The sequence below is a fragment of the Miniopterus natalensis genome, chromosome 11, assembly GCF_054644295.1.
Source record: "Miniopterus natalensis isolate mMinNat1 chromosome 11, mMinNat1.hap1, whole genome shotgun sequence".
Lineage (NCBI taxonomy): Eukaryota > Metazoa > Chordata > Mammalia > Chiroptera > Miniopteridae > Miniopterus > Miniopterus natalensis.
In genome coordinates, this window is record NC_142091.1 from 57,565,688 (window position 1) to 57,589,150 (window position 23,463).

Sequence of the window (23,463 nt, forward strand, 5' to 3'; positions counted from 1 at the left end):
TACCAGGTCAGAATAACCCAAACTATTGAGCTTCTCTGCTTTTTAGCCCCATTTTGACCTGTCAGTCTGTATCTGTGAGCATTCCTGAGCAGTGAGGGTGACCTATCAACTCTCAAGTGCATGTCTCTTTAACAAAACATACTATTTTCTATGCTAATTAACACTTCCACATGTTATTTCTTGCCCGCATGGCATGTTGGTGAAGCATACATTGTAAATGCTTTTGGGACTGTGCCCATTGTTCAGGATAAACAGCAGTGATAAATGTCCAACAAATGATCATTTATGGGAGTCATGAATCTTCTTAAATTTTAGACCAAGTTTAGGCCCATACTATTCACTATAATAAAATCAAAAGTACAGCCAGTGTTACAGTCATTAATTCTACTGCTTGGCTCCTAGCTTTCTTAACGTAGAATTTAACTTCTTTGTCCCACTGAGATCGAATGTGGCTACATAATGTGCTTTCACCAAGGAAATGTGAGCAAAAGAGACACGTGGCATTAGAACTGAAATATTTTAAAAGTCAGTGGATACTGTTCCTTGCTGTCTCTTTTCACTGTCATGGCCACAAACAACATTAAAAACAGTAGCTGCTCTGATAGTATGTGAGGAGATATTGAGCAAGGCCTTAGTCAAATACTGAAAGACATAAAATGTGTGCAATAAATAAACCTTTGTTGTTCAAAGCCTCTGACATTTGGGGGGAGGTGGTTATTTGTTACTGTGGCATAATGTAACCTATCCTGGTTAATGGAACCAGGTTGTTAAAGATATAAATTAGTTCCCTGACTGTTAGAGAGATAAACTACTTCTCTGGCTGTTTAAAAAAAAAGTTAACTTAGTCTCTAACAACCTAGTCTTTTCTGTAACCACTATTTTCATTGGATGGAAGCTATCTTTTCTGATTATTATGGGAAACACATTTATCAAGCATCTAACATTGCCTTCTCAGGTATCTTGTTCTATATCTTGTAAGTACATATTACTATTTCTATTTTACAGATACTAGAACTAAAGATTAAGAGTTTAGCAAAATGTACAGATTGTGCAAACAATACGTAATGGACTCTGAATTTGAGTCAAGTCTTGACTTTGATGTATATGCCCTTCCCACAAGCTGCAATTCCTTTGGTTAATCTAAAAATAGAAAATTGACAATTGCCATCTAAGAGAAATCTCTTATTCTCTTCACTCTCTTAAAAGGGTTTAGAATCTTATTTAGACAGTTTTCTGGATCTTCTGGAAACATGAAGGTGATCTTTTCTTCTAAGTTCTGAAAATGAGTTTCTCTTTAGAGTCTTCTGCCCTAGATAACTGAGTTCTTACAAATAGGAGTTTCAGGATGGTTAAAAGAGAAACTGGTCCTCTTGCTTTATGGAAAAGACACTGTAAGGGGGAAAAAAACAAAAAAGGAGACGCAGGGCTATCTCCATATGTTACTCAACAAGGTAGACTTTTCACCCTTTTGGGGGAATATATGAGACAATTATAATCATGCCAATCACTTTCCTAGTCTTTCCTCCAGTGTAAAAAGAGATCGTGGATGTTTAAATTTTAAAAATAAAAAATAAAAAATAGCTATGTATAAAATTTACTTTTGTCAGCTTCCTGGATGGATGACTTGAATTAGTTAACTAATCTCTGATTACGTTTCCTATCTACACAATCAAGAAAATGATATCTTTCTAACATGGTTATAGCAAAGTTAGTGTTGTTGTTGTTGTTATTGTTTTTTAATTACATAGAATAATTAGTGTATTTATCTTTACCTTCAGTTGCTGGTGCCCTGGGCAGTGATCATAGAAAATGCAGACACAGCTCAGCTCATAGAAGCTTCCAACCTGGAACTACACATAGTCCCAGGCAAACAGTTGACTCCTTTGGTGAAAGTAAGAGGTAAGATATGGAATGACTTTATTTTTTAATAAACTTTATTTCTATTTTCTAATTACAAAGTAGTCATTTAACACATACATTATTTTAAATTTAGAAGACAGAAAACTAATAGTGGAACAAGAAACCATGTAATCTCATGATTAAAATGCAACCCTTATCTCTGATTACACATTTTTGTCAAGTGGAAAGATTTTAACTGACTTTTCTCTCACTACTGACATGTTCATATTTATATTTATTACATTTACAGAAATTATAAATAAATACTAAACCAGCAAAAAAAAGGGATAATATTGCATATATTGTTGATTTATAACAATACACTTTTGGACTGAATATCTAATGGATACATTTCCATGATTTTTAATGGATCATTGTATTTTAGTGTATAGATATACTATATCTACTTCTGAAGATTTAATTAACTATTTTTTATTATTTTATTTTCCTAAGCATTGCCCAAAGAATCTGTTTACTTATATGTACAATTTATTTAGCTAAACCCTAGAATTGAAGAACCTTATACAAAGCTTTACGCCATTTTAAGACTTTTAAATTTTAGTTCGAACTGTCCTTTAAAAGCACTAGCATAAATGTTAATGTTAATACAAGCGATGTAAGAAAATGTTCGCTTCATATACTCATGCCATTGTTAAATATTATCAGTCTTTTAAATCCTGAATTTTGTCAATGTGACAGCCCAAGATAAAAATTACAAGAACAGGAACACCAATAGAGAACAATGCTCTTCGTGTTCTTGGAAAATTATGTGTATTATTCACATGTATGGCTTCCTTGGGTTACCTGTTCCAATTCTTTCTTCTTTGTCTTTTTTATCTTTTCACACCTCTTACCTGCTTTTACAATAGATAATATTATATAAAATATAAAATATCAATCTTTTATCATCTGCAATTATTGCATCTTTCTAGTTTGCCATTGATATTAATTTTGCTTGTTTCTCTTCATTACCATTAAGTAGTTTTTAACTTTTATTTAAAGAATCTTATTTTACATCTTCAACCATGTTTCAAAAGTTTTCCCTGAATCAAAATTTCAGTACACTTTTTTATGTTTTAGCAATTTAATCCAGCAATTTTCAACTGATGTGCCATGTGTGCTGCAAGAATTATTAAAACATGCAATACCTATTTACTCCGGGGCACTGACCCCATTTCCCTTAGACTGTCAAATTAAAAAAAAAATGACAGTAGTCAACACAACAATAGCTGTCCCATGTGAATGAATCAATATTATACCTATTTTTTGTCAGATTGGCAAAAAATATATTTTTTGGTGTGCTGCAGAATTTTAGTAATTAGTTTACATGTGCCATGAGATGAAAAAGGTTGAAAATCACTGATGTGATCAATCATGCCAATTAGTAAAGCCTCCAGAGAAGTGCAAAAGAACAGGGCTCAGAGGCTCATGGGTTGGTGAGGGGGGGGAAGTGCTAACAGGGCCATGGCCCGGGGGGGGGGGCGCTCTCCTTCCCCCACCCCTTGTCCCGTGCATGGCTTCCACTGGCTGTGCCGGAGTGATATATCCTTTTATAATAAGCTCGTAACTTAGTAAGTAAACCCTTTTCCTGAGTTTTGTGAGCCCCTCTAGCAAATTAATTGAACTCAAGGAGGGGGTTATGGGAACCTCTGATTTATGCCTTGTCAGTGGGATGCACAGGTAACAACAAACTTTTCGTTAGCATCTGGTGTGAGGATCAGGGACAGTCTTGTGGGACTGAGCCCTGAACCTGCGGGACCTGATGCTGTCCTAGGCAGAGAGTGTCAGAACTGAGTGAAAACGCGGGCACACAGCTGGCGTCTGAGAATTCTTGGCGGGGAAGCCTCCGCACATTTGGTGACCAGAGTGCTCAGGAAGAGTATTGGAAATGAAGGGTAGTATTGTGAGTTATGAAGGGAAAAAAAGTTTTTTCCTTACAGTTGAATAGTCTTTAGTATCCATTTTTTTCTCTATTGGCTTCTTATCTGTACCTCCTTTGATTATTTCTGGTGGTAGCTTTAGGGTTAGTAATACACATACTTAATTTATCCGTATAGTAGGGTCGACACTTTACCAGGTCACACATCACCCTTCACTGCTCACAGTTACTATATCACAATTCTTTCTTCCTGCTCCCCTCCATTTTTCTTATTACGTTTCACACTTTAAAACCTCCATTTGTGAAATGTAATAACTTACAGTATTATCGTTTAATCCACCTACCTCTTTCCCGTTGTGCTATTACTATCATACCCTATACTTCTCTATGCATTATTAACCCCGCATTAAAAATTCTATCATTTTGACTTTTATAGGCATTTTCTTTTAAGGAATAAATACATTTCTTTCTACATTTATCCACTTCGTTATTATTTGCAGAGCTGTTCGTTCCTTTCTGAGTTTCTATCTGGCATCTTTTCCCTCCAGCCTGAGGCCACGCTATTGCATTTCTTGTAGTTCAATGCAGCCAAATACAAATTTTCTCTGATTTGATTTGTTTGTAAATGTTTTTAGTTTACTCTTGTTTCTGAGAGGTATTTTTGCTAAATAATGAATTCTGGGTTGATGAACTTTTTTCTTATAGCACTTTAAAGATATCTTTTCACCATCCCCTGCCTTGCATTTGTTTCTAATGAGAAGTTACATATAACTCACATTTTTATTTCCCCTCAGGATTGTGGGGGTTTTTTCTCTTCTGACTGAGTTCAAGATGTAAGCTTTCCATTAGCTTACAGAAACTTGGTTAGCAGTGTCCGCTATTGGCTCTGTTTGCATTGCTGCACTGGAGTTATGAGACCTTCCCCAGGTCTGGGCAACCCGTGGGCTTTCCTTGAGAACACCCTTTCTCTTGGGATTACTCTCTTGTGTGCCAGTTGTCCACTGCCTGGAACAGTTGCCTTGTACAACTTGTACACCGAATTGTTGATTACAGCAAGAAGACTAGTGTGGTACCATTGTCTACATCACAGCCAGAAGCAGAAATCTCTGCACATAAATAGTTTAATGCATTTCCTTCAACCACTTTTCTTCCATGAACTTTAATAAAGATGTGATTGATGCATACATAATTTTTACTTTATCTATTCATACCTAACACTGGAAGCATTAGCCAACATTGCTTAAGACAAGTATAAACCATCTGAAACACTTAATAGAAACAAATAGTGGGATTTGCAATAATTTTCTATAATTATAACAATTCAGAACTGTAGAAATCTTCCACTTCATAACTAATCCCGTCTTATGTTGTAATTATTATTCTTCGAGACTTTTGTGATGTAATCCTTGCTGTCAGTCACCCTGAAGCATGATGCATACAGGTGTTTCAGGAAAAGCAGCTCTGTTACAGATCAATGCTCATAATCTGGAGCGGCAAATGTGATTTATCACTAGTAATGACAAATACGACACTCATCAGCAACAGTAGGTAATGGAAAGTGAAGGGATATGTGGCAGATAAATGTGTATCCCTCTCTGCTCGTGTCCTTATTTTAATGCATTTGCAACCTTCTCTGAATTTTTTAAATGTAGAATCTCCACTAAGGATTTCTGTGGCTTTGCTGAATTAATAACAGACTTTAATATGACCATTCCATTAATATAGTTTATGCTTTTAGGTTCCTCTTTTTATTTCAGATATTGACATTAGTAACAGAATTCAGACACTGAACCAAAGTTATATTCCTTAGTGTATTTCACATGAGGTTTATATTTGAAACCACTGTTTGTCACCTCTGTCCACAACGGTGGAACACACAGGGCACGTCTCTCCATATCTGAAGAAACATACCTTAGGGTAGAGTTTGGATGCAATTCCAGTAAACTCTCCTGCTGCTCCCAACTGGCAGCAACTGGTAATAATGTGCTAGCAAGCATTTAACAACTGCAACTCCAGGAAGGAATAAGGGGGGGGGGGGGGGGAAGAAAGGCCAGAAGACCTGGCTCCTGGCAGGTAGAGTTGCTGCTGGGAAGAAATGCGCACGGTCCCCTTCGTGCCACTGCCACAGGACCTGTTCATCGTTTCTTGGAGCATAAGCAATGTCTCTTCAGGTGCTGAACTATTCCTCCCACCAGGCAACAACTTCAGTTATGCTTGGTGAGCAGAATTCTTCAGTAAGACCACCAGACATTTGTTCTGTTATCTATCACTTCCATGGGTCTACAGAAGAGTCTTTTTTCATAAGGAATATTTAAGCAGTCATCTTTCTGAGTAAAATTCAGGAAACTTCAGATTTGTTTCTCCAGCCTTTTTCCAGCTTTCTTAAGACATCAATGACAAATAAAATGATAGGATATTTAAAGTGTGCAACGATTTGACACACCTATACATCGTGAAAAGATACCCCCATTGAGTTCATTAATACACCTGTCACCTCACACATTCACTTTTCTGTGTGTGAGAACATTTGAGTTCTACTCTCTTAGCAAATTTCAGTTTTAGAATAATACAGTGTTATCAGCAATAGTCACCATGTTATACATTAGATCCTCAGACTTAATTCATCTAGTAACAGAAAGTTTGTACCTTTTTACCAATTTTCCCTTATTTTCTCCAACCCCCAACCCCACTTTTCACTTTTCTGCTCTGTTCCTATGAAGTGGACTTCTTCTTTCTTTCCTCCTTCCTTTCTCTCCCTCTCTCTCTTTTTAAGATTTCACTCTTAAGTGATACTTAGAATCATGCCCTACATATTGTCACAAATAACAGGATTTTCTTTTTAAACAGTACGGTAAAAACATCCCATTGTGGTATATACAAATCCCGTTATATAGATGGTATATTTTCCTTATTTGTTCATCCATCAGCAGACACTTAGGTTGTTTCCACATCTTGGCCACTGCGAATAACGGTGCTATGAAGAGGGGAGTACAGATATCTCTTCAAGATAATGGTTTCGTTTCCTTAGGGTGTATACCCAGAAGTGCGATTGCTGAATCCTATGGTAGTTCTATTTTTAATTTAAGGAACCTCCATAATACTATCCACCGTAGCTGTACCAGTTTACATTCCCATCCACAGTGCCCAAGGGTGCCCTGTTCTCCATTGCCGGCATTTGTCAGTTCTTGTTGTTTTTAACTGACATCCTAACAGGTATGAGATGATATCTCCTTCTGGTTTTAGATTGCATTTCCCTGATGATTAGTGAGGCCGAGAACCTTTTTATGTACCTCATTGGCCATATGTGTTTCCTCGGAAAGACGCCTATTCAGAATCTTTGCCCATTTTCTAATTGGTTTGTCTTTTTGCTACTGAATTAGAGGAATTCCTTGTGAGTTTTGGATACAAGCCCCTCATTGGATATGTGATTAGCACTAATTTCTCCCATTCCCTAGGTTGCTTTTCCATTTTGATTTTGGTTTCCTTTGCTGTGCAGAAACTTGTTAGTTTGATGTTGTCACCCTTGTTTATTTTTGTTTTTATTGCCTTTGTTTTTTATGTCAAATAAAAATCATTACCAAGACCAATGTCAAGGAGCTTACTCCCTATGTTTTCTCCTAGGAGTTTTACAGTTTCAGGTCTGATGCCCAAGTCCTCAATCCATTCTGAGTCAATGTTTGTGTGTGGTGTCAGACAGGGGTCTAGTTTCAGCCTTTTGTATGTGGCTGTCCAGTTTTCACAACACGATTTATTGAAGAGAGCAGCCTTCCCCACACTGTATATTCTAGGCTCATTTTTCCTAAATTGATTGAACATATACGCTTGGGTTTATTTCTGGGCTCTCTATTCTGTTCTACTAACCTGTGTGTCTATTTTTATGCCAATACCATACAGCTTTGATTACTTTGTAATATAATTTGAAATCAGGCTGTTGGATGCCTCCAGCTCTTCTTTCTCAAGATTGCTTTAGCGATACAGGGCCTTTTTCAGTACCACATAAATGTTAAGATTGTTTGTTCTATTTCTGTAAAAAATGCCCCTGAAATGTGATAGGGATTGCATTGAATCTATAGATCACTGTGGAAGATTAATTCTTCCAATCAATGAGCATAGAATACCTTTCCATTTACTTGTGTCATTTTCAATTTCTTTCATCAATGTCTTACAGTTTTCGGTACATAGCTCTTTCATTTCCTTGGTTAAATTTATTCATAAGTATTTTATTCTTTTTGATGCTATTGTAAATAGAATTGTTTTCTTAATTTTTTTCTGGTAGTTTGTTGTTGTACATTTAAATAAGGTTTAATATACCTTCTTGGTGCTTTTCAGGATGACTATTTGGTTTCATTTGTTATATACACTCTCAAATATATTTTGAAGCAGACACATGCACATAATATCCACAATATTTCTTTCAGCGGTTCTAACTTTCCAAACTCAGAGGTTTTTTTTATCAAACATTTATCACTCTCTGATATTATACTAAAATCTTTTCTTTATTGCATCATCAATAGCAACTACAACAGTGTGTGTAGTCACATAATAAGGATATGTTGAATAAATGAGAAATTAACCTTTAAAAATTTAATTAGCATTTGGAGTCCTTAGCCCCCACCAAAAAATCTCCATTAAAATTAGCTAAAATAATTAAATTAACAAATTCCTGAGCTTTACTCATTGAGATGTTTAAAATATTAGTGTAATAATACTATAAAAATAAGAAAGTAATTAATGAGCTACATATAGCCATTCAAAGTTAATTTCATGTGCTCCATGAGCCTATATTTTAGGTTATAACCTCTAGATGTGGTTAAAATCCATTTAGCATTTAACCTGCCATAATTATAAAGAGGGAAAAAAATCATACTAAGATCTACTTGATCATATATATGGTTGCAAGGAACTTTTTCCTTTACATTGAGTTCTTTCTGAAAATTATGTTTAATGATTACATATTTTGCCATAAAATATGTAATTTTTAACGTATTAGTTACCCCAGTTTCTCAAAACTTATAAGGTATAAATGGGACCCTCGTGACATTGCCTCCTTACATAAGTCCTCAGAAGCTGGAAAGTATTTTGGAGAGTCCCCTGTGGTTATCTAATAGTATCTCACATGTCCTCATGAATATGGATCTGATCTGCATCCCTGTGATTGCCACGGGCACGGACATTCTCTGGCCACCATGGTGCCCACAGGGCGGTGTTAACACCATCCCTGCTGAGTACTGGAATATTGGGAGAAATGCTGGACATCTCCACATTTACAGGGCAGCACTGCTTTCGGCAAATACTATAGCCTCTACTGTGCGATATGAGTGCTAGTTTTACCTCCTTCCAGGTGCATAAGTAGCTTACTAGTGTTTACCATGGATTCCCAGGAGCCACCACCATGGTATACTGGAATAATCTACCACAGAGTGGAAAAGAGTGTCATTTGTCGGGTTATACCAAAGCTGGGTTGGTTGTGCCCTGATACCGAAGAGGTAAATTAGCTTTTTTTTAAAAAAAACAAACAAACACCTAAATAGTCTCTTCCTGGGAACACAGAAGCCCTTGGGAATAGCTGATAGTATCCCCAAATGACTGGTTTAGAATCACCCCTTTCTTTGCCTCAAAGTCTTTAATGCAGGGTGAAGACTGGGATGTTTGGTGTTTTCTCCGTAGGATTAGCTCTCTACCAGCTTCATCCCCAGGCACTCTTTCATACTGATTTATAACTGTCCCTCCTTCAAACCCTTTTTCCCACTAGTTTACAGCCTAGAATAACAAACTTAAGCGCCACTGTGTAACTATTATCTTATTGTTAGACAGTAAGTAGTTTAGGTTTTCCCCCTGTTGTAATGGACATCTAGGAGTTTAAAGCTCCTTTCAATGTCAGAGGTTATTTCTTCAGAATAGAAGATAGATTATTTGGTCAAGGTTTTTAAAAAGTTGTAGGATTCTTAATATGTATTTGAAAGTAGATATTCTTATTTGATTTTTGCCTGTAGATAATCCCTTTCCTAATTTCAAGAAAGCCATTTCCTCATTAAGCAATATCAGTGGTAAAATAACTTTCATTCTTCCACAGACTCCCATCACTTTCTGTAAATATAACTATCTATACTGATAATGTGTCACACAAAATAACCAAAACCTTACCTTGTATTTCTCTCTTTTTTTTAAATCCTCACCTGAGGATATTTTTTCCATTGTTTTTCAGAGAAAGTGGAAGGGAGAGGGAGAGGGAAAGAGAGATGGGGGTAGTGAGAGAGAAAGAGAGAGAGACATAGATGTGAGAGAGACACCCTGACTGGTTGCCTCCATGCGCCCCAACCAGGGCCAGGGATCGAACCTGCAACCGAGGTACATGCCCTTGGCGGGAATCGAACCTGGGACCCTTCAGTCCGCGGGCTGATGCTCTAACCACTGAGAAAACTGGCTAGACCTGTATTTCTCTTTTTGAAAGTTCAATTCAACCCCTTTGTTAGCACAATATTATTCTCACAAAGTTTTGCAATTATTTAAACTTTCAAGTTTGAATGCCAAGGTTTGGGATCAGGTTTTGAAATCTTACACCCATAAATTCTGAGTATGTTATACACATAAAACAGTTTCTCCAGCCTAACAAGAGATATTGGTGGCCTTGACAGTATGTCATCTTCCTGACTTACCACTCATCACTGCCCATCTTATCACTCACAACCTTGAGGAGTTTCCATGAGCCCATAGAAAAGAATGTCAACTTATTTATAACCAGCTCTTATGGCTCTAAACCAACCAGTTGTGACCCTGACTCAGTGAGTTGTCCATGCCTATATCATGCTTTGTCCTTGCCTATATCAGCTATTGACATTTAAAGTGACTTTTCTAATATATTTATTATTGCTAAATAATTTTTAATCCTTTCTTCCACCTTCCTTTTGCCTTCCTCTTACTTTTTACTAAAAAGGGAAAGTAAAATGTGTAGGGTAGATAAAGCAGTGTGTATGTGCAGATTAAAACATCCCAGGCTAACTTGCCAACAGAACTGGAAGGCACATTAATGTAACTGTCTTTAAAATGTACAAGCCAGTCAAAACAACCTAAAAGCAGGTCTTACATAGGACTATGACTGTTGAATGAATACTTTGAATCTGTTGACTTATAAAAGAAAATGATCACGGTCCTCTTTCATGACCCTCACCATCTCAGATATGATGATTAAATGCCTCCTGTGTGTCAGGTAGTATCTCAAGCACTTTACTAATTGCATTAGTTTCCTAGAGCTGCCAGGACAAATTACATACAAATTTATTTTCTCACACTTATGGAGAGCAAAGTTGTGAAATCAAGGTATCTCTAGGGTTGCACTCCTTCCTCAGATTATAGGGAAGATCCTGTTCCTTGCCTCTTCCAACTTCTGGTGGTTGCTAACTTCTTTCAGTTTTTTTCTTCTTTTTATATTTTTTAAAAAATCAGGGATAACTGAAAAAAAGGAGAAAACTTTGACAAATTATCCCTTTATTTAGTCTTTAAGCACAGCCACAGCCACACATTGACTGGCGTGTGACTTGTATTGAGCAATGAGATCCAATTTGTTGCCTAGTTATGCTGGTGACTGAAGGCAGCATTTTCCCCCCCAGACAAATTGAGTGATAACTGAGGATGGCCAAAGACCACACTAGAGCTACTCAGTCACTATGGGAATTGTTTTGTGAATAAATCATTCAGCCTCCCTTTTTCTTTTTGAAGGAATTTGGGTTCACTCATTTCAACAAGCAACTAAAATTTTGGTAATATAGAGGACTAGGATTGAAAATTGTTAGATCCAATCTACTTGAGGAGTAATTTTCACAAAGTTGCTATTTTTTTCTGAGCTATTTCATTCTAGGATTTTATGTAGGGGGGCTGTTGTTGGTTGGTTTTGGGGGTTTTGGTTTTGTCTTGTTTGTCATTCATTCATTAGCCGTTCTTATGCCAGGGCACCTGTCATCCAGGTGAATCTTAGTGTTGTATCATAGAGCTCATGTTTGGTTTAGATGTACTTTCTTCTTGGGGTCATCCAACATTGGAGTCCTTATGTGTTCTCTAAACATTTCTGAATTTGGCAAGGAGTCTTCAGGCATTCTGAGGAAGATGACAACCAAATTTTTTATGGTAGATTGGTGCCAGATTCATAGATGTGAGAATGCAGTGGTTTGAAAGAGCAGAGAAACACTCTGGCGTTAGGATTAAAATATAATTGATTTGAAGCATAGCATTGAGGCACCCAAACTCAGAGGTACTTTAAGACATAAGAAACTAAATCATCCTGATATTTCTAATATTGAATTTTTTCTATAAAATACACATTATAACACATTTTAACCAGGGTTCATATGAAATTTAGATGAGTAATAATGCATGTTGAGTGTCTAGCACAATGCCTGAAACATATTAGGTTTTCAAATATTATTATTTATAAGAAATCAGGTAGGGCTGACAATTTTAGGAAGTTTTCTCCATAGCTTTTAGTGAAAATTTATCTTGTAGTTATTAATTTATCACCTGTGTGAGCGTTCCAGTGCTTACCGTTTGCCCCTCAAGCATACTAGCTCAATAAACTAAACTGAGAGAGCAGATAAGATTCTCAGGGAAAATTGCATTAACAAAATCTATGATACTGGCAGGTAAAATCAGAATGCTAATTTCTTAATTTTCTGCTTAAAACATAATTGCAGTTTGAAGCATGTGAGTGCTTATTATTTTATCTCTGTTGGCAGACTTTATGGGAAACAAAATCATAATTAGAATGCTATGTAGAATCTGAATTGTAATTACCATGAGTTTTATGTGGTTTAATAAATTCATCTCCACAACATGGGTGGTCTGGTTAAAAACACTGGAATGTTTAAATTACATTGTCTAATTTTCCCTTTCCTCAGAATGCTGGTGGGTTAAATATTGCATGTGTTTGCTTATATCACTAAACTTTTATGGGCAACCTTCTGGAAGATTGATCTCTTTTCCTTCAAGACATTCTCATCTCTCAGCTCTCATTCACTGTGTGTTGATTCTTACACTACAAATATCAGAAAGCAATGTCCTTTTTCTAATTTCCATAATTCTTGGACCACCCCTAACTGAAGGCGCTACTTATTTCTTTATGATCTTCAGGTTTCTCATTTAGAAATGGAGATGATAATAGTACCTTCCTCATATGGTTTTTGAGAAGCTTAATAAAATAACGCTTTCAAAGACTTAACACAGTGCCTACCATAAGTATGAACTTCGTAAATGTTTTTAAAAACTCCAACTCCTTAACATTTAAAAGTGTTTTGCTATGACCTGGCTTCTCATAAAAAGAAAGCCCTACCACAGCAAGACTTTTCATAATACATACAACTTACTCTATGTCTAATAGCACTTTCCCCATGATCATGTAAAGTGTGATGACCACCTTTATTTTTTTTAACTAGCTGCAGAAAAAGTGTTAGAAAGGCCTAAACTCTACTTTGTAAGGGTATCTGGAAGTTGAAGCCTTAGGTCCCTATTAAAAAGGAGTCAGGCAAGCTAAACAGAATAACGGACATGAGTGTTCTTTAAAAATGGCAAACACGTTTCATGAGAAGAAGTTAATTGCTATTATTAGAAGGATGGTAATTTTGTAGAGAATGTGGGGACAGCAAGTACATGAGTGAAGCTTTCTAGAGTTGGCGAAGAGACAAAAATTCCACAAAGTTTCATGCAATTCCTCTGATAGGAAACCTTGAGCGATTGCTTGCTTCTTTAGCAAGGAAATCATCACCAGGCAATCTAACAACATAACAAAAGCACAGCACTCCAGTTGTTGAGGCCTTCAGGTGACACCTCCTGAAAAAGAATCTCCCCTCCAGGGATTATAAAATAGCATTGCTGTTGCTTCACTATGTTTATAGGCAGCAAGGAGAAACTACAGTCAGACAGTCAGTCAGTCACTTATCCAGCCTCCTCCTTTCAGCAGCATTGTTATAAATAATCTCTTACTTGATTTATTTGATAATTCCACCAGAAGCATGTCAAGGATTATTAGTATATCTCTCCTACAGTAGGTATTGTTGAAAGGCTTAATAGTTTGAAACTTAAAATTATTTCTTAGTTATGTAAATGTTTCTAATCTATCCTTTGTTTATGAAATATTTCATGAATAGTGAGAGGTTAACATGAGACTTTCACTTTGAAACAAGAAACCGTTTACTCTAGGAAGAAAGCAGTCATGGGTTTATCAAGGTGATAGCAGCCAAGGAGCCGTTAGTGAAATACATGCATATCAGAATATACAAACATGGCAATTCTTAGGAAAATGTGGATCTCAAAGCAGGCTGCCTCTACATAAATTAGGCCATCTCTCTGTTAAAGGAAACCTATTGGAAAAGTTGCTTTTTAAAAAAAAAAAAAATTTTCCAATTCCAAAACCCACAAATTTCTCTCTAACAACTTCCCAGTGGGGAGCAGTCCTCCCACACCAACATGCCTTGGTGGCTGCCCTCTTGGGCAGAACCGACTTGAACTAGCTTGACCAAGGCACCTATTGTACGTCACTCCAATTGCCAATTTCTTTAGTTCCTCACATTATCAGATTGGACCAGAGCATGTTAGCAGCTTACCTCTTCAAAGATCAGGGCCTTTATTCTTATATGCTTTGTCCTTGGTTGACTTGAACAATCTGGAGAAATAATCTTTATTCTAATGGAATTACATTCGATCAGTCCATTCAGGTGCAAGAAGTCACGTCCTGACTGCAGAGGAGCAGAGACAGCCTGCATCTGCTTTGGGATCCAAATAGGAGAGAGAAGCAGGCAGGACATAAGCAGTTCTTAGTAGCCAAAGAGGCTTATGCTAGAAACTTAATTGAAAACCATGCATTTAAGTGACTGTCTTGTGTTTTATTTCTGTGGAGAGTTTTTCTGACAAAATATTGACTTAGCATCCCAAAGACAAACAACGCCGGACATTTGAGAGAGCATCTCAAAAGCTGTGGAAGTATCACATAATAAGTCCTCACTTAAGGTCAATGATAGGTTCTTGGAAACTGCGACTTTAAGTGAAATGACATATAATGAAATCAATTTTACCATAGGCTAACCGATATAAACAAGCGTTAAATTCCTATAGCACATTTTTGGTCACAAAACATCACCAATCTCCTAAATAAAGACTCAAAACAGTTTTATTATTAAACATTTAAGTAAAAGTGAGCTATATACAATTTTAAGAAAGATTAATAAAACAAGGAAGGTGATTATTTTCTAACCTGCTTATTCCAGTTCAGGGTCACATGTGGCCAGAGCCTGTCCCAGCAGCTCAGGTCACAAAGGGGGCACCTACCTTGGAGAGGACACCCTTCCACCTCAGGAACCACTAACATCTACCCAAAGTCACTCAGACTGAGACAACAGACACGCCAACTCACCTCACACACACATCTTTGGGGTGTGGGAGGAAACTGGAGGACCCAAAGAAAACCCACACAGACATGGGGAGAATGTGCCATCTCCACATAGACAGTGGTCCTTGCCAGCAATAATTTTTTCTCATCAACTTTATACCAAAATGACACTGAACAAAACGACATTTTTTGAGGACCTGCTGCTGTACATTGATTTCAGGAGCTCGGTTAGGTCTGCCAAGCACAGTTATATGCAGCATGTAGTTGGGCTTCGCCTCCTCTCATCACATAGCTCCTTGGCGTTTAGGGAGCAGTGGTGCTGATATGTAAAATTGCTTGAAAATACCTAAAAGTAAGAGGGTGTGACTGGAACGGTTCCTGTTGGCAAGTATAGCAAAGAGAGGTAACTGCACTGCCACCAAAGGCTGTGTGCGTGTGCGTGTGCGTGTGCGTGTGTGTGTGTGTGTTTGCAGTGTACAAATGAGATGTCTGTGGAAGGGAATGCCTGCTTTTGTCTTAAAATGAACCTCTCTCAAGACCATGTTCTAGAGAAGTGAAGGGACCCCAACAAGAGTGCGCTCTCACAGAAGTTGATGAAACCAGGTAGCCCAAGGAGGCATGTCTACAAGGAAGCAAATATAGGCAGAAATGTCTAAATTCTCAAGAGCAGTTCTGAAAAACCTATATAAGCAGCTCAAACAAACAAACAGAAATCTTAACTGTGTGGCATTCATCTTCAGAAAATACCAGTATCAATGTCAAAAGCATGGCCAGGTAAGACCACAACGTTCCCCTTTAATTTTATCACTCCCTAAATCAACCCGGAAAGTATCAGAAATATCTGGTAGAAAGGTGGGCGGTAAGATAAGAGGCCTGGAACACGAGCAAACAGATTCCTCTCCTCTTGGCCATTGCAGGCTCTCAAACCTGAACCAGCTCAAACAGGGAGCAGCTTTAAATTTGGATTAAGATTGGACTGTACCCTTCATTACCTAATAGTCCCTGGAAAGTCTTTTGGATCTGCCCAAGGTTTTGTCTGGATGTAGAGAAGAGCAGGTCCATAGAGTAAGTTTAATGGTGAGAGAACAGAAAGCAATAAACCTCGAAGATAAGCCGTCCTGTCAGCTCTAGCCCATTAAACCTGTACACACACAATAGCTCTTGCCTATAACAATGAATGACCAAAGAATGAATGAATGAATGAATGAATGAATGAATGAATGAATGAATGAATGAATATCTTAAGATTTAAAAGGTAGTTTCCTGACAACTAGGTCTGGCTTAGTCTAATCCCAGGAGGAAGCAATGCCGCTTTAGGGTTGCTGGAATTATAACTGGATTCACTGCACCCCTTCTTCCTCCTCTGGTCCGCCTTTCTCCCTGGGTTGTGTTTTTATCCACTCAGGGGCCAGCAATATCCTTACAATTGCATTTCCAGAGAGGAAAAGGAACTTAGGAAAAAATCCCAAAGGGAGAGTCCAATGGCTTGTTTTCGGTCGAGTGGCTGCAGTTAGATCACCATGGCGACGGGATGATGCACGGGGATCGCCACACTCACTAGGAAGCACTTGGGTGTGAGCGGAAGAAGTTGCTCCCCAAAGAAAATGGAGCGTGGGGGACTGATTCTGGGAAGACAAAAATGTTTTTCCTCCAAATGTACTCCTAAAAAATGGATTGCTAAAGTGCTCCGCTCACTGGTGAGAGGCTGGCAAATAGATGTGTGAGCACCGAGAGCTGACAGCTTTTGTCAGTGATTGTGATGACTTGCTGACAGCCACGGTTCAAAAGGCCTGGGGAAAAAAGACTAATAAATGCTTGGGAACAGGCAGGCGAGTAACGTTTTATAACAGTATTTCAGGTAAGGAAATGCTGATCGTTTGTTAGAAACCCTCCTTACTGATATGAGTGGCAAGTTCATCAGCCAATTCTAAGGAGACGCTTTGTTTATAAGGTTACATCAATCAATTCTAGTCTCCCCAACTGTATACATTCTGTATAGAACAAGATGCACACATTAAGTGCATTTTAGAACACAGATGTTCTCAAATATTTTATGAAGCATTTGTTTTCAGTTGATTTATTTGTGCTTGCAGGGCAAGACTTTTATAGCCAGTTTCCACATGAATGTAGGTTTCCAATAATTTAAGTAAATTGCCACAGAGAGTGGTATCCTGGGTATGTCTTCACAATCCAAAAACTCATTTTACCGTAAATTTGCAAATAGTATTATTAAAATCATTTTCTTCTTTTATGTATGTAAAATGAGCTCATTTTTATAATAAAGTTGATAAAAATCATTCAAAAATGTTTAAAAATCCAAAAATTACAGAAGAAAGTTACCCATAGTTTTTAATTTTAAAACTTTGGAAACTTACAGAATTCTTTTATTTTGAAGCTTCTTTTTAAGTTCAAGAGCCTCAGGATGTATTTTACTAATTTTCTACACTTGTTTGGTTCTTTTCTGGAAATCAATGAGTCTTTTTATTTTCTAGGTTATCTTTTTTTCCTTTGGAAAAACCTTGTGTAAATTTGGACATTTTCTGTATTTCATTTGTTCAGTTCTCATTAATTATATTTTAGATCTCTCAGTTCTCATTAATTATATTTTAGATCTCTACTGCCTGTCCATTTCTTTGTTTTATTTGTTCTTTAAAAATTATTTTTATCTAGCATGCTTAAAGTCAAATTCCACTTTCTGTAATACTGTTTTTATATGTTGCTGTTTCTAATTTAACTTGAAATTCTGTAGCCTCATTAAGTTTCTTTTAAATTTCTTACTTTAGCTGGAATAACCCTCTACTAATTTTGTTCAACTTATCCTTACCTCCTGACTCTCTTATGCATACTTTAGTCCTGTTCTTTTTTCTTAATAGGCTTAATTCAACCCCTTTGCTGGATAGATGAACAATTTAGGGCCATGAAGGTTGAATGACTTTTCGAAAGTCACAGTGAGATAGATTACTCTACAACTATCTCCATGTCCCTTCTCCATCTCCAGAACTGCCATTGCAATAAAAACACCTTGGTCAGACTATGGAGCTATAATTTTTGCAAATTTAAAAAGAAAAATACAATTTAAACAGGGAATTGTTTATCTACTGGTTCCATAAATAAATATGTTCATGTTAAGAGTTAGTATACCACAAATTTGGGAAGTATGGGTTAAAAAGGCTAAGGGATTAAGAAGTACAGATTACAGTTATTAAAATAGTCATAAGGATGCAAAGTAAAGCATAGGGAATATAGTCAGTAACATTGTAATAACTATGTATGGTGTCAGATGGATACTAGTGTTATCCAGGTGATCACTTAAGGTGTATCAATGTCTAACCACTATGTTGTATACCTGAAACAAATAAAACATTGTATGTTAACTGTAATTAAAGAATAAATTTTTTAAAAGGAGTTAGTATAGCATAAGTAAAATACCAGACACAGAAAGATAAATACTGTACGATCTCCCTTATATGTGGAATCTAAAAAAGTCAAACTCACAGAACCAGAGAATAGAATAGTGGTGGCCAGGGGCTGGGGAGCTGGGGGAAATGGGAGATGTTGGTCAAAGGGCACAAACTTTCACTTATAAGACGAATTAGTTCTGAGATTTTCCATATAGCATGTTGACTATTGTTAATAGTACTGTATCGTGTACTTGAAATTAAGTGTCCTCACCACACATAAACAAGGTAATTCTGTAAGATGATGAATGTATTAATTCACTGGCTGTGGTCATTATTTCACAGCACATATGTACATTAAATCATCATGTGGTGCACCTTAAATAAAAGAGTGAATAGAGCATAGTGGTAATGAACAGAGAAGCTAGAGCTAGAGTCCCTGGCTTGGAATCCCAACTCACCCATTTCTAAGGGTGTGGCTATAAAACCTAATTAACTGCTCTGGGTACAGTGTATTCATCTGTAAAAATGGGCAACAATGCCAGTGTTCACCTCCGGGGTTGTTCTAAGGATTAATTAATCGGATTAATACCTGTAAAACCCTTAGAAGTGTCCTGTACATACTCAGCAGGTGTTATCACAGCATTTCTCTCGCTATAATATTGAAGCCTGGATCTGGGGGCCCTGGCGGATGATCACTGCAGCACAGTGAAGGATGAGGGTGGATCCGACACCCAGGGAGCTGCTTGAAGACACTGGGAGAAAAAAGAAGAGAAAGGAATGTGCCGCCTCACTCAGGTCCCTTGACTGTGCCCAGCTTGTTACAAAAATGAGGTTACACTCTGTTTCTCTCAGTTACCCGCTTATGTTACATAAGCATTGAATTTAAAAGCAAATAATGCTGTGAGAAACAATCAGGCACCTTATGGAGGCCAGAGCCCGGGCAGGAATGAGATGACTCAGTCAGAACAGAGTAAGGAAGGGAAAGTCTTATTTACGAAGGTGCGAGCAGAGTAAAGGAAATCAAATTGGGGATAATGGATGGGACAGGTTAACATCTGGAAGTCACTGCCAAAGTTTTATAGAGCAGGTGCCTCGTAGCAAGAATCCCCAAAACAAGGACTGTGAACATTAAGACTATAGTCAGAGTGTAGAGACCAACACATTAACACCACACAAATATGGAAAATCCAACTCAACTGATTGTGAATGTAACATGCTGGTTATGCTTTGAGGAAGGGTGATAAATATCACTCTGTACAGGATTACTTATACATAAACAACTTTTTAAAAAGTATACGATTTAATTTTTCGTGCATTGGAAAGTACTTTAAATTATAAAGTATCTATTTTTTTACATTTAGAAAAGAGTCTATTAAACAAATCCAATAAAGCACCAGTTTTTAAGTGCCTTTTCTTCCCTCATTTGTTACAGAAAGTAAAAAAGTCTCTAAGAGGTAAAGAGATTAGGGAGAGGCAAAAGAGGAAACCCAGTAAGTTCTGATGTGGTTTGGCATAAGGGAAATGGATATTTTCACACACACACATATTAATTCACGGAGATAGTGAGTTTTAGAGCATCACTGAATGTCATGACCCTTTGAAATGTCAATCTACCAATATTCACAGTTCATTAGCTGGATTAATCCTTGCCCTTTGGAGGCCTTCAACAGAGTAAAACTCTCTTCTGGAGAGAAAACAGCTCTGAAACGTCAACTACTACAGACCAAAGTACATATGAAAATGTGAGATTGCACACACATTGTTGGGCCTGTAAAACTAGCCCTTTAGGGAACCCTATCATCACCTCATTTGTTTCAACTAGAGAATCACCCTTCACAGATTCTTGAACCAAAGCTGCAGTTGCTCCCAAACTCTGTATTTGCGGCACCTGCTGAAGAGTAATACATCGGACACGCACTCCCAGAGACGCTACCTTCAGTTGCTTACCTCAGCTACGGACGTCATGTGCCTGCAGGAGCATTTGTCCTGCTATGTCCCTTTTGTCAGGAGGACGGTGTATTCTCCTGTTCCTTTCCGAGGGGTCCTAACTAAGTTCCAGCAGCTTAATACGCTCCTCCATTTGGTTCCATTCCTCCTCAAACATACCCAGAACTCAAGCTGTTTGCTAAAACTCAGGGCCCTTGTGCTTCTTTACTTTCCCTTGTGTTTTTTGTTGGTTTTGGATCTGATGTTTGTTTTCATTTTATTTTTTATTTTTTTAATATATTAAGATGTTTGTTTTTAAAATACTCCTTTTGATTTTGAACTCTATACTGTCCCATAGTAAGATATATGAAATCAATGAATTCTGTTCAAAAACAAATCATGTCATTCTTCACTCCCCGATTTGGATAACCTTGTCTGGAGGGTTCCAACATCAGCTCTACAACTGCACTGATTAGCTCTCCATTGATATATCTCTGATTCATTGTGACTTTCCTTAATGCCCTAATTCTGTAACTTTCTTGAGTGTGTTCCCTTAGGGAGAGACAGTTGTTCAATCTCTGTTTATAGTAACCATGTTATAGGATCCCATCTAATATGGCTTTGGTAGTTCATGCTAATCCTTTGGTAGTTCACGCTAATCCTTTGGTAGTTCATGCTAATCCTTTGGTGTGTCCCTTTCAAGTCTGAGTTAATTTTTTTTCCTTCCCTTTCAATGTCTGTCTGTCCTGGACTATAAGATTCATTTTATTTTTCCTTTCATATAGCATTAGTTTGGCTTCCAATATTTCAATCTTTTAAGGAATTATCTTCTTCCTCTAACATAATCAATTGGTTTTTATTTATTTTACTTTCTGTCATCCACTCCCTCTACTCTGAAATAAAACTAAAGCATGTTTTACAAAACCCTCTAGATCCTCTGTTATGTCCTGAAAACAGTGCTGTATGTCTGAGACAGCACTGTAGGCACTGGCCTTTGTTGACTTACCTACTTTGAGTGCTTAATGATTTCATTGAGTTGTTTCTCATCCGTGGTTCTATGTATCACATTTATAACAGGGGGCTTCCATTCCTTCTTTTCAATCAGTTAGGTCAATTAAATCATTGTCTCAGTGTTGCGTATGCTTGCTAAGTCTGTGTCTTGTAGGCACATCTGCTAAAGTCTAAGGACACACACACACTCGTACACACGCCACATGAATTCATCAAGCGCAAGGCCCACACAGTTTCCCCATCTACTCCTGAAGACTTTTCAAAACATCAAATAGGAAGAACAGAATTTGTATAAACTAACCTAGAAAGGCCTATTTATGTTTGGCCTTAAATAGTTTGAGCTAAAAGCTTATACAAATTCTGGTATAATACAAGAAGGAGTTTCTTCAGCATAAAATCCTAGCCTAGAGTCCAGTCTCATAAACATCACAAACACAGGGAAAAAATAGTCAGCCCATTAATACAATAACATCTCTTATATCCATCCAGTCAAAGGGTTTGGGTTTGCCAATGCTCAATGAGTTGAAGTTATCCCTACCTTCATCTTCAGGTCTCTCCAACAGGGTCGTGGTCGATAAATATAGCACCTGATGGAAAGAAGATGTATAAGCTCCTGGAGGAAGACCCAGAAAGGGTGAAGCCACTGATTTTTTCCCCATTTCATTAATTTCAGATTTTGTTTCTAACAATTAATTCTTCTTACTTAACTCTGGATTATAACTATTTGTCATATCAGAATCGTGTCATTTTCTAATTTCTTAAGACAGAGCTGAAGTCATTTATTTTTAATCTTTCATATTTAATAATGTAGGCACTTACAGCCATAAATTTTCATAGAATAACAAATTTTATCACTTCATAGAATTTTTTATGAAGCGTTCACTTTTCATTACTTTTAAAACAAAAGTTTTGATAAGTTCGGCAGTTTTTCCAAAGTTGTACAAACAGTAAATACTGGACTCAGACTTAAAAGCTTCAGTTTCCTCATTTGCTTTCATTAAATGTCATGAATTTGTGTCGTATGGTTGTGTTAATGTCTGACATAGACGTTGTCTTAAGCTGAAACTGGAGCCTAAGGAGGCTCTTAACTTAGTACTGATATCCATCCTTATAACAAGTCCTCTTCTTAGCAACCAACTGATTAGGGGATTAGAGCCTAAGCTTCAGCTTTAATGGTAAGATGAAAGATGCCCTCATCTTCCTCTTGCTACCTGTAAGGTCAACTTATCACAGGTACTGCTGAGATCCTGATTAGACATCCAACAAATCTTTCCCAAGAAACAGATATACTCTGAAATCCTAGACCTTAGATCTCTTTCTACGGTGTAGAAAACCTGGAAATAGATACTTAGAAAATGAGTGGAAAAGCTGTACCAGGAAGAACCCAAAAGAGCCACAAAGTATTTACTTTCTTATTTTCAGCTGTGAAGCACTTTTAGTTCACTTTAGTTTTAGTCTTAGAGATACCTTACCACATGCAGCAGCCTTTGGTGTTTTATTAAAGAAGCAAATTCTTTGAAGATCTACTCATGGGCCCAGAGATTACACCTCTGTGAGCCAACTTCCCCACACCCCTGCCAACCATGCCCACTGGAAGCTGAAGCTCTGATAAAGATTTGGCCTTGCATGGGTTATTTTCACCAGCTCATTGTACATTCAGAGTTTGAAAAACAGGCCATGATGAAAAGTATAGAAATGTTTTATTAGATGGTAACTGAGAAAAGTTTAGACATTACCTTGAAAAATGTTTTGAAGGATGTTTATGAGTCTGCATAAAAGCAAAATATTTTCCTAAAATCTTTACCAACTCTTTACTCTGGAATGTTATGCTACATATTTTTTGTTTTCTCCTGTGGATCAATGTCCACCTTTCTGTATCCTGATCTATCTCCCAGAATACTGACTTCTGTTGATCGCATTAAAGGATTTCTTAGCTCACTGGTTTCCAGTTGGATTGAGTGGATAGCAGTCACTGA

The 23,463-nt window shown here is 37.3% G+C and overlaps 1 long non-coding RNA gene across 1 annotated transcript; it reads right to left on the minus strand.

Annotated features, from left to right (window-relative positions):
- Positions 1-6,012: 6,012 nt before the first annotated feature.
- LOC107531926 (uncharacterized) lies at positions 6,013-22,069 on the minus strand. Its single transcript, XR_001602661.2, has 3 exons — positions 22,026-22,069; positions 14,368-14,529; positions 6,013-6,159 (listed from the first exon to the last, which is right to left on the minus strand). It is a non-coding gene; the product is annotated as an uncharacterized LOC107531926 (long non-coding RNA).
- Between the last annotated feature and the right edge of the window lie 1,394 nt (positions 22,070-23,463).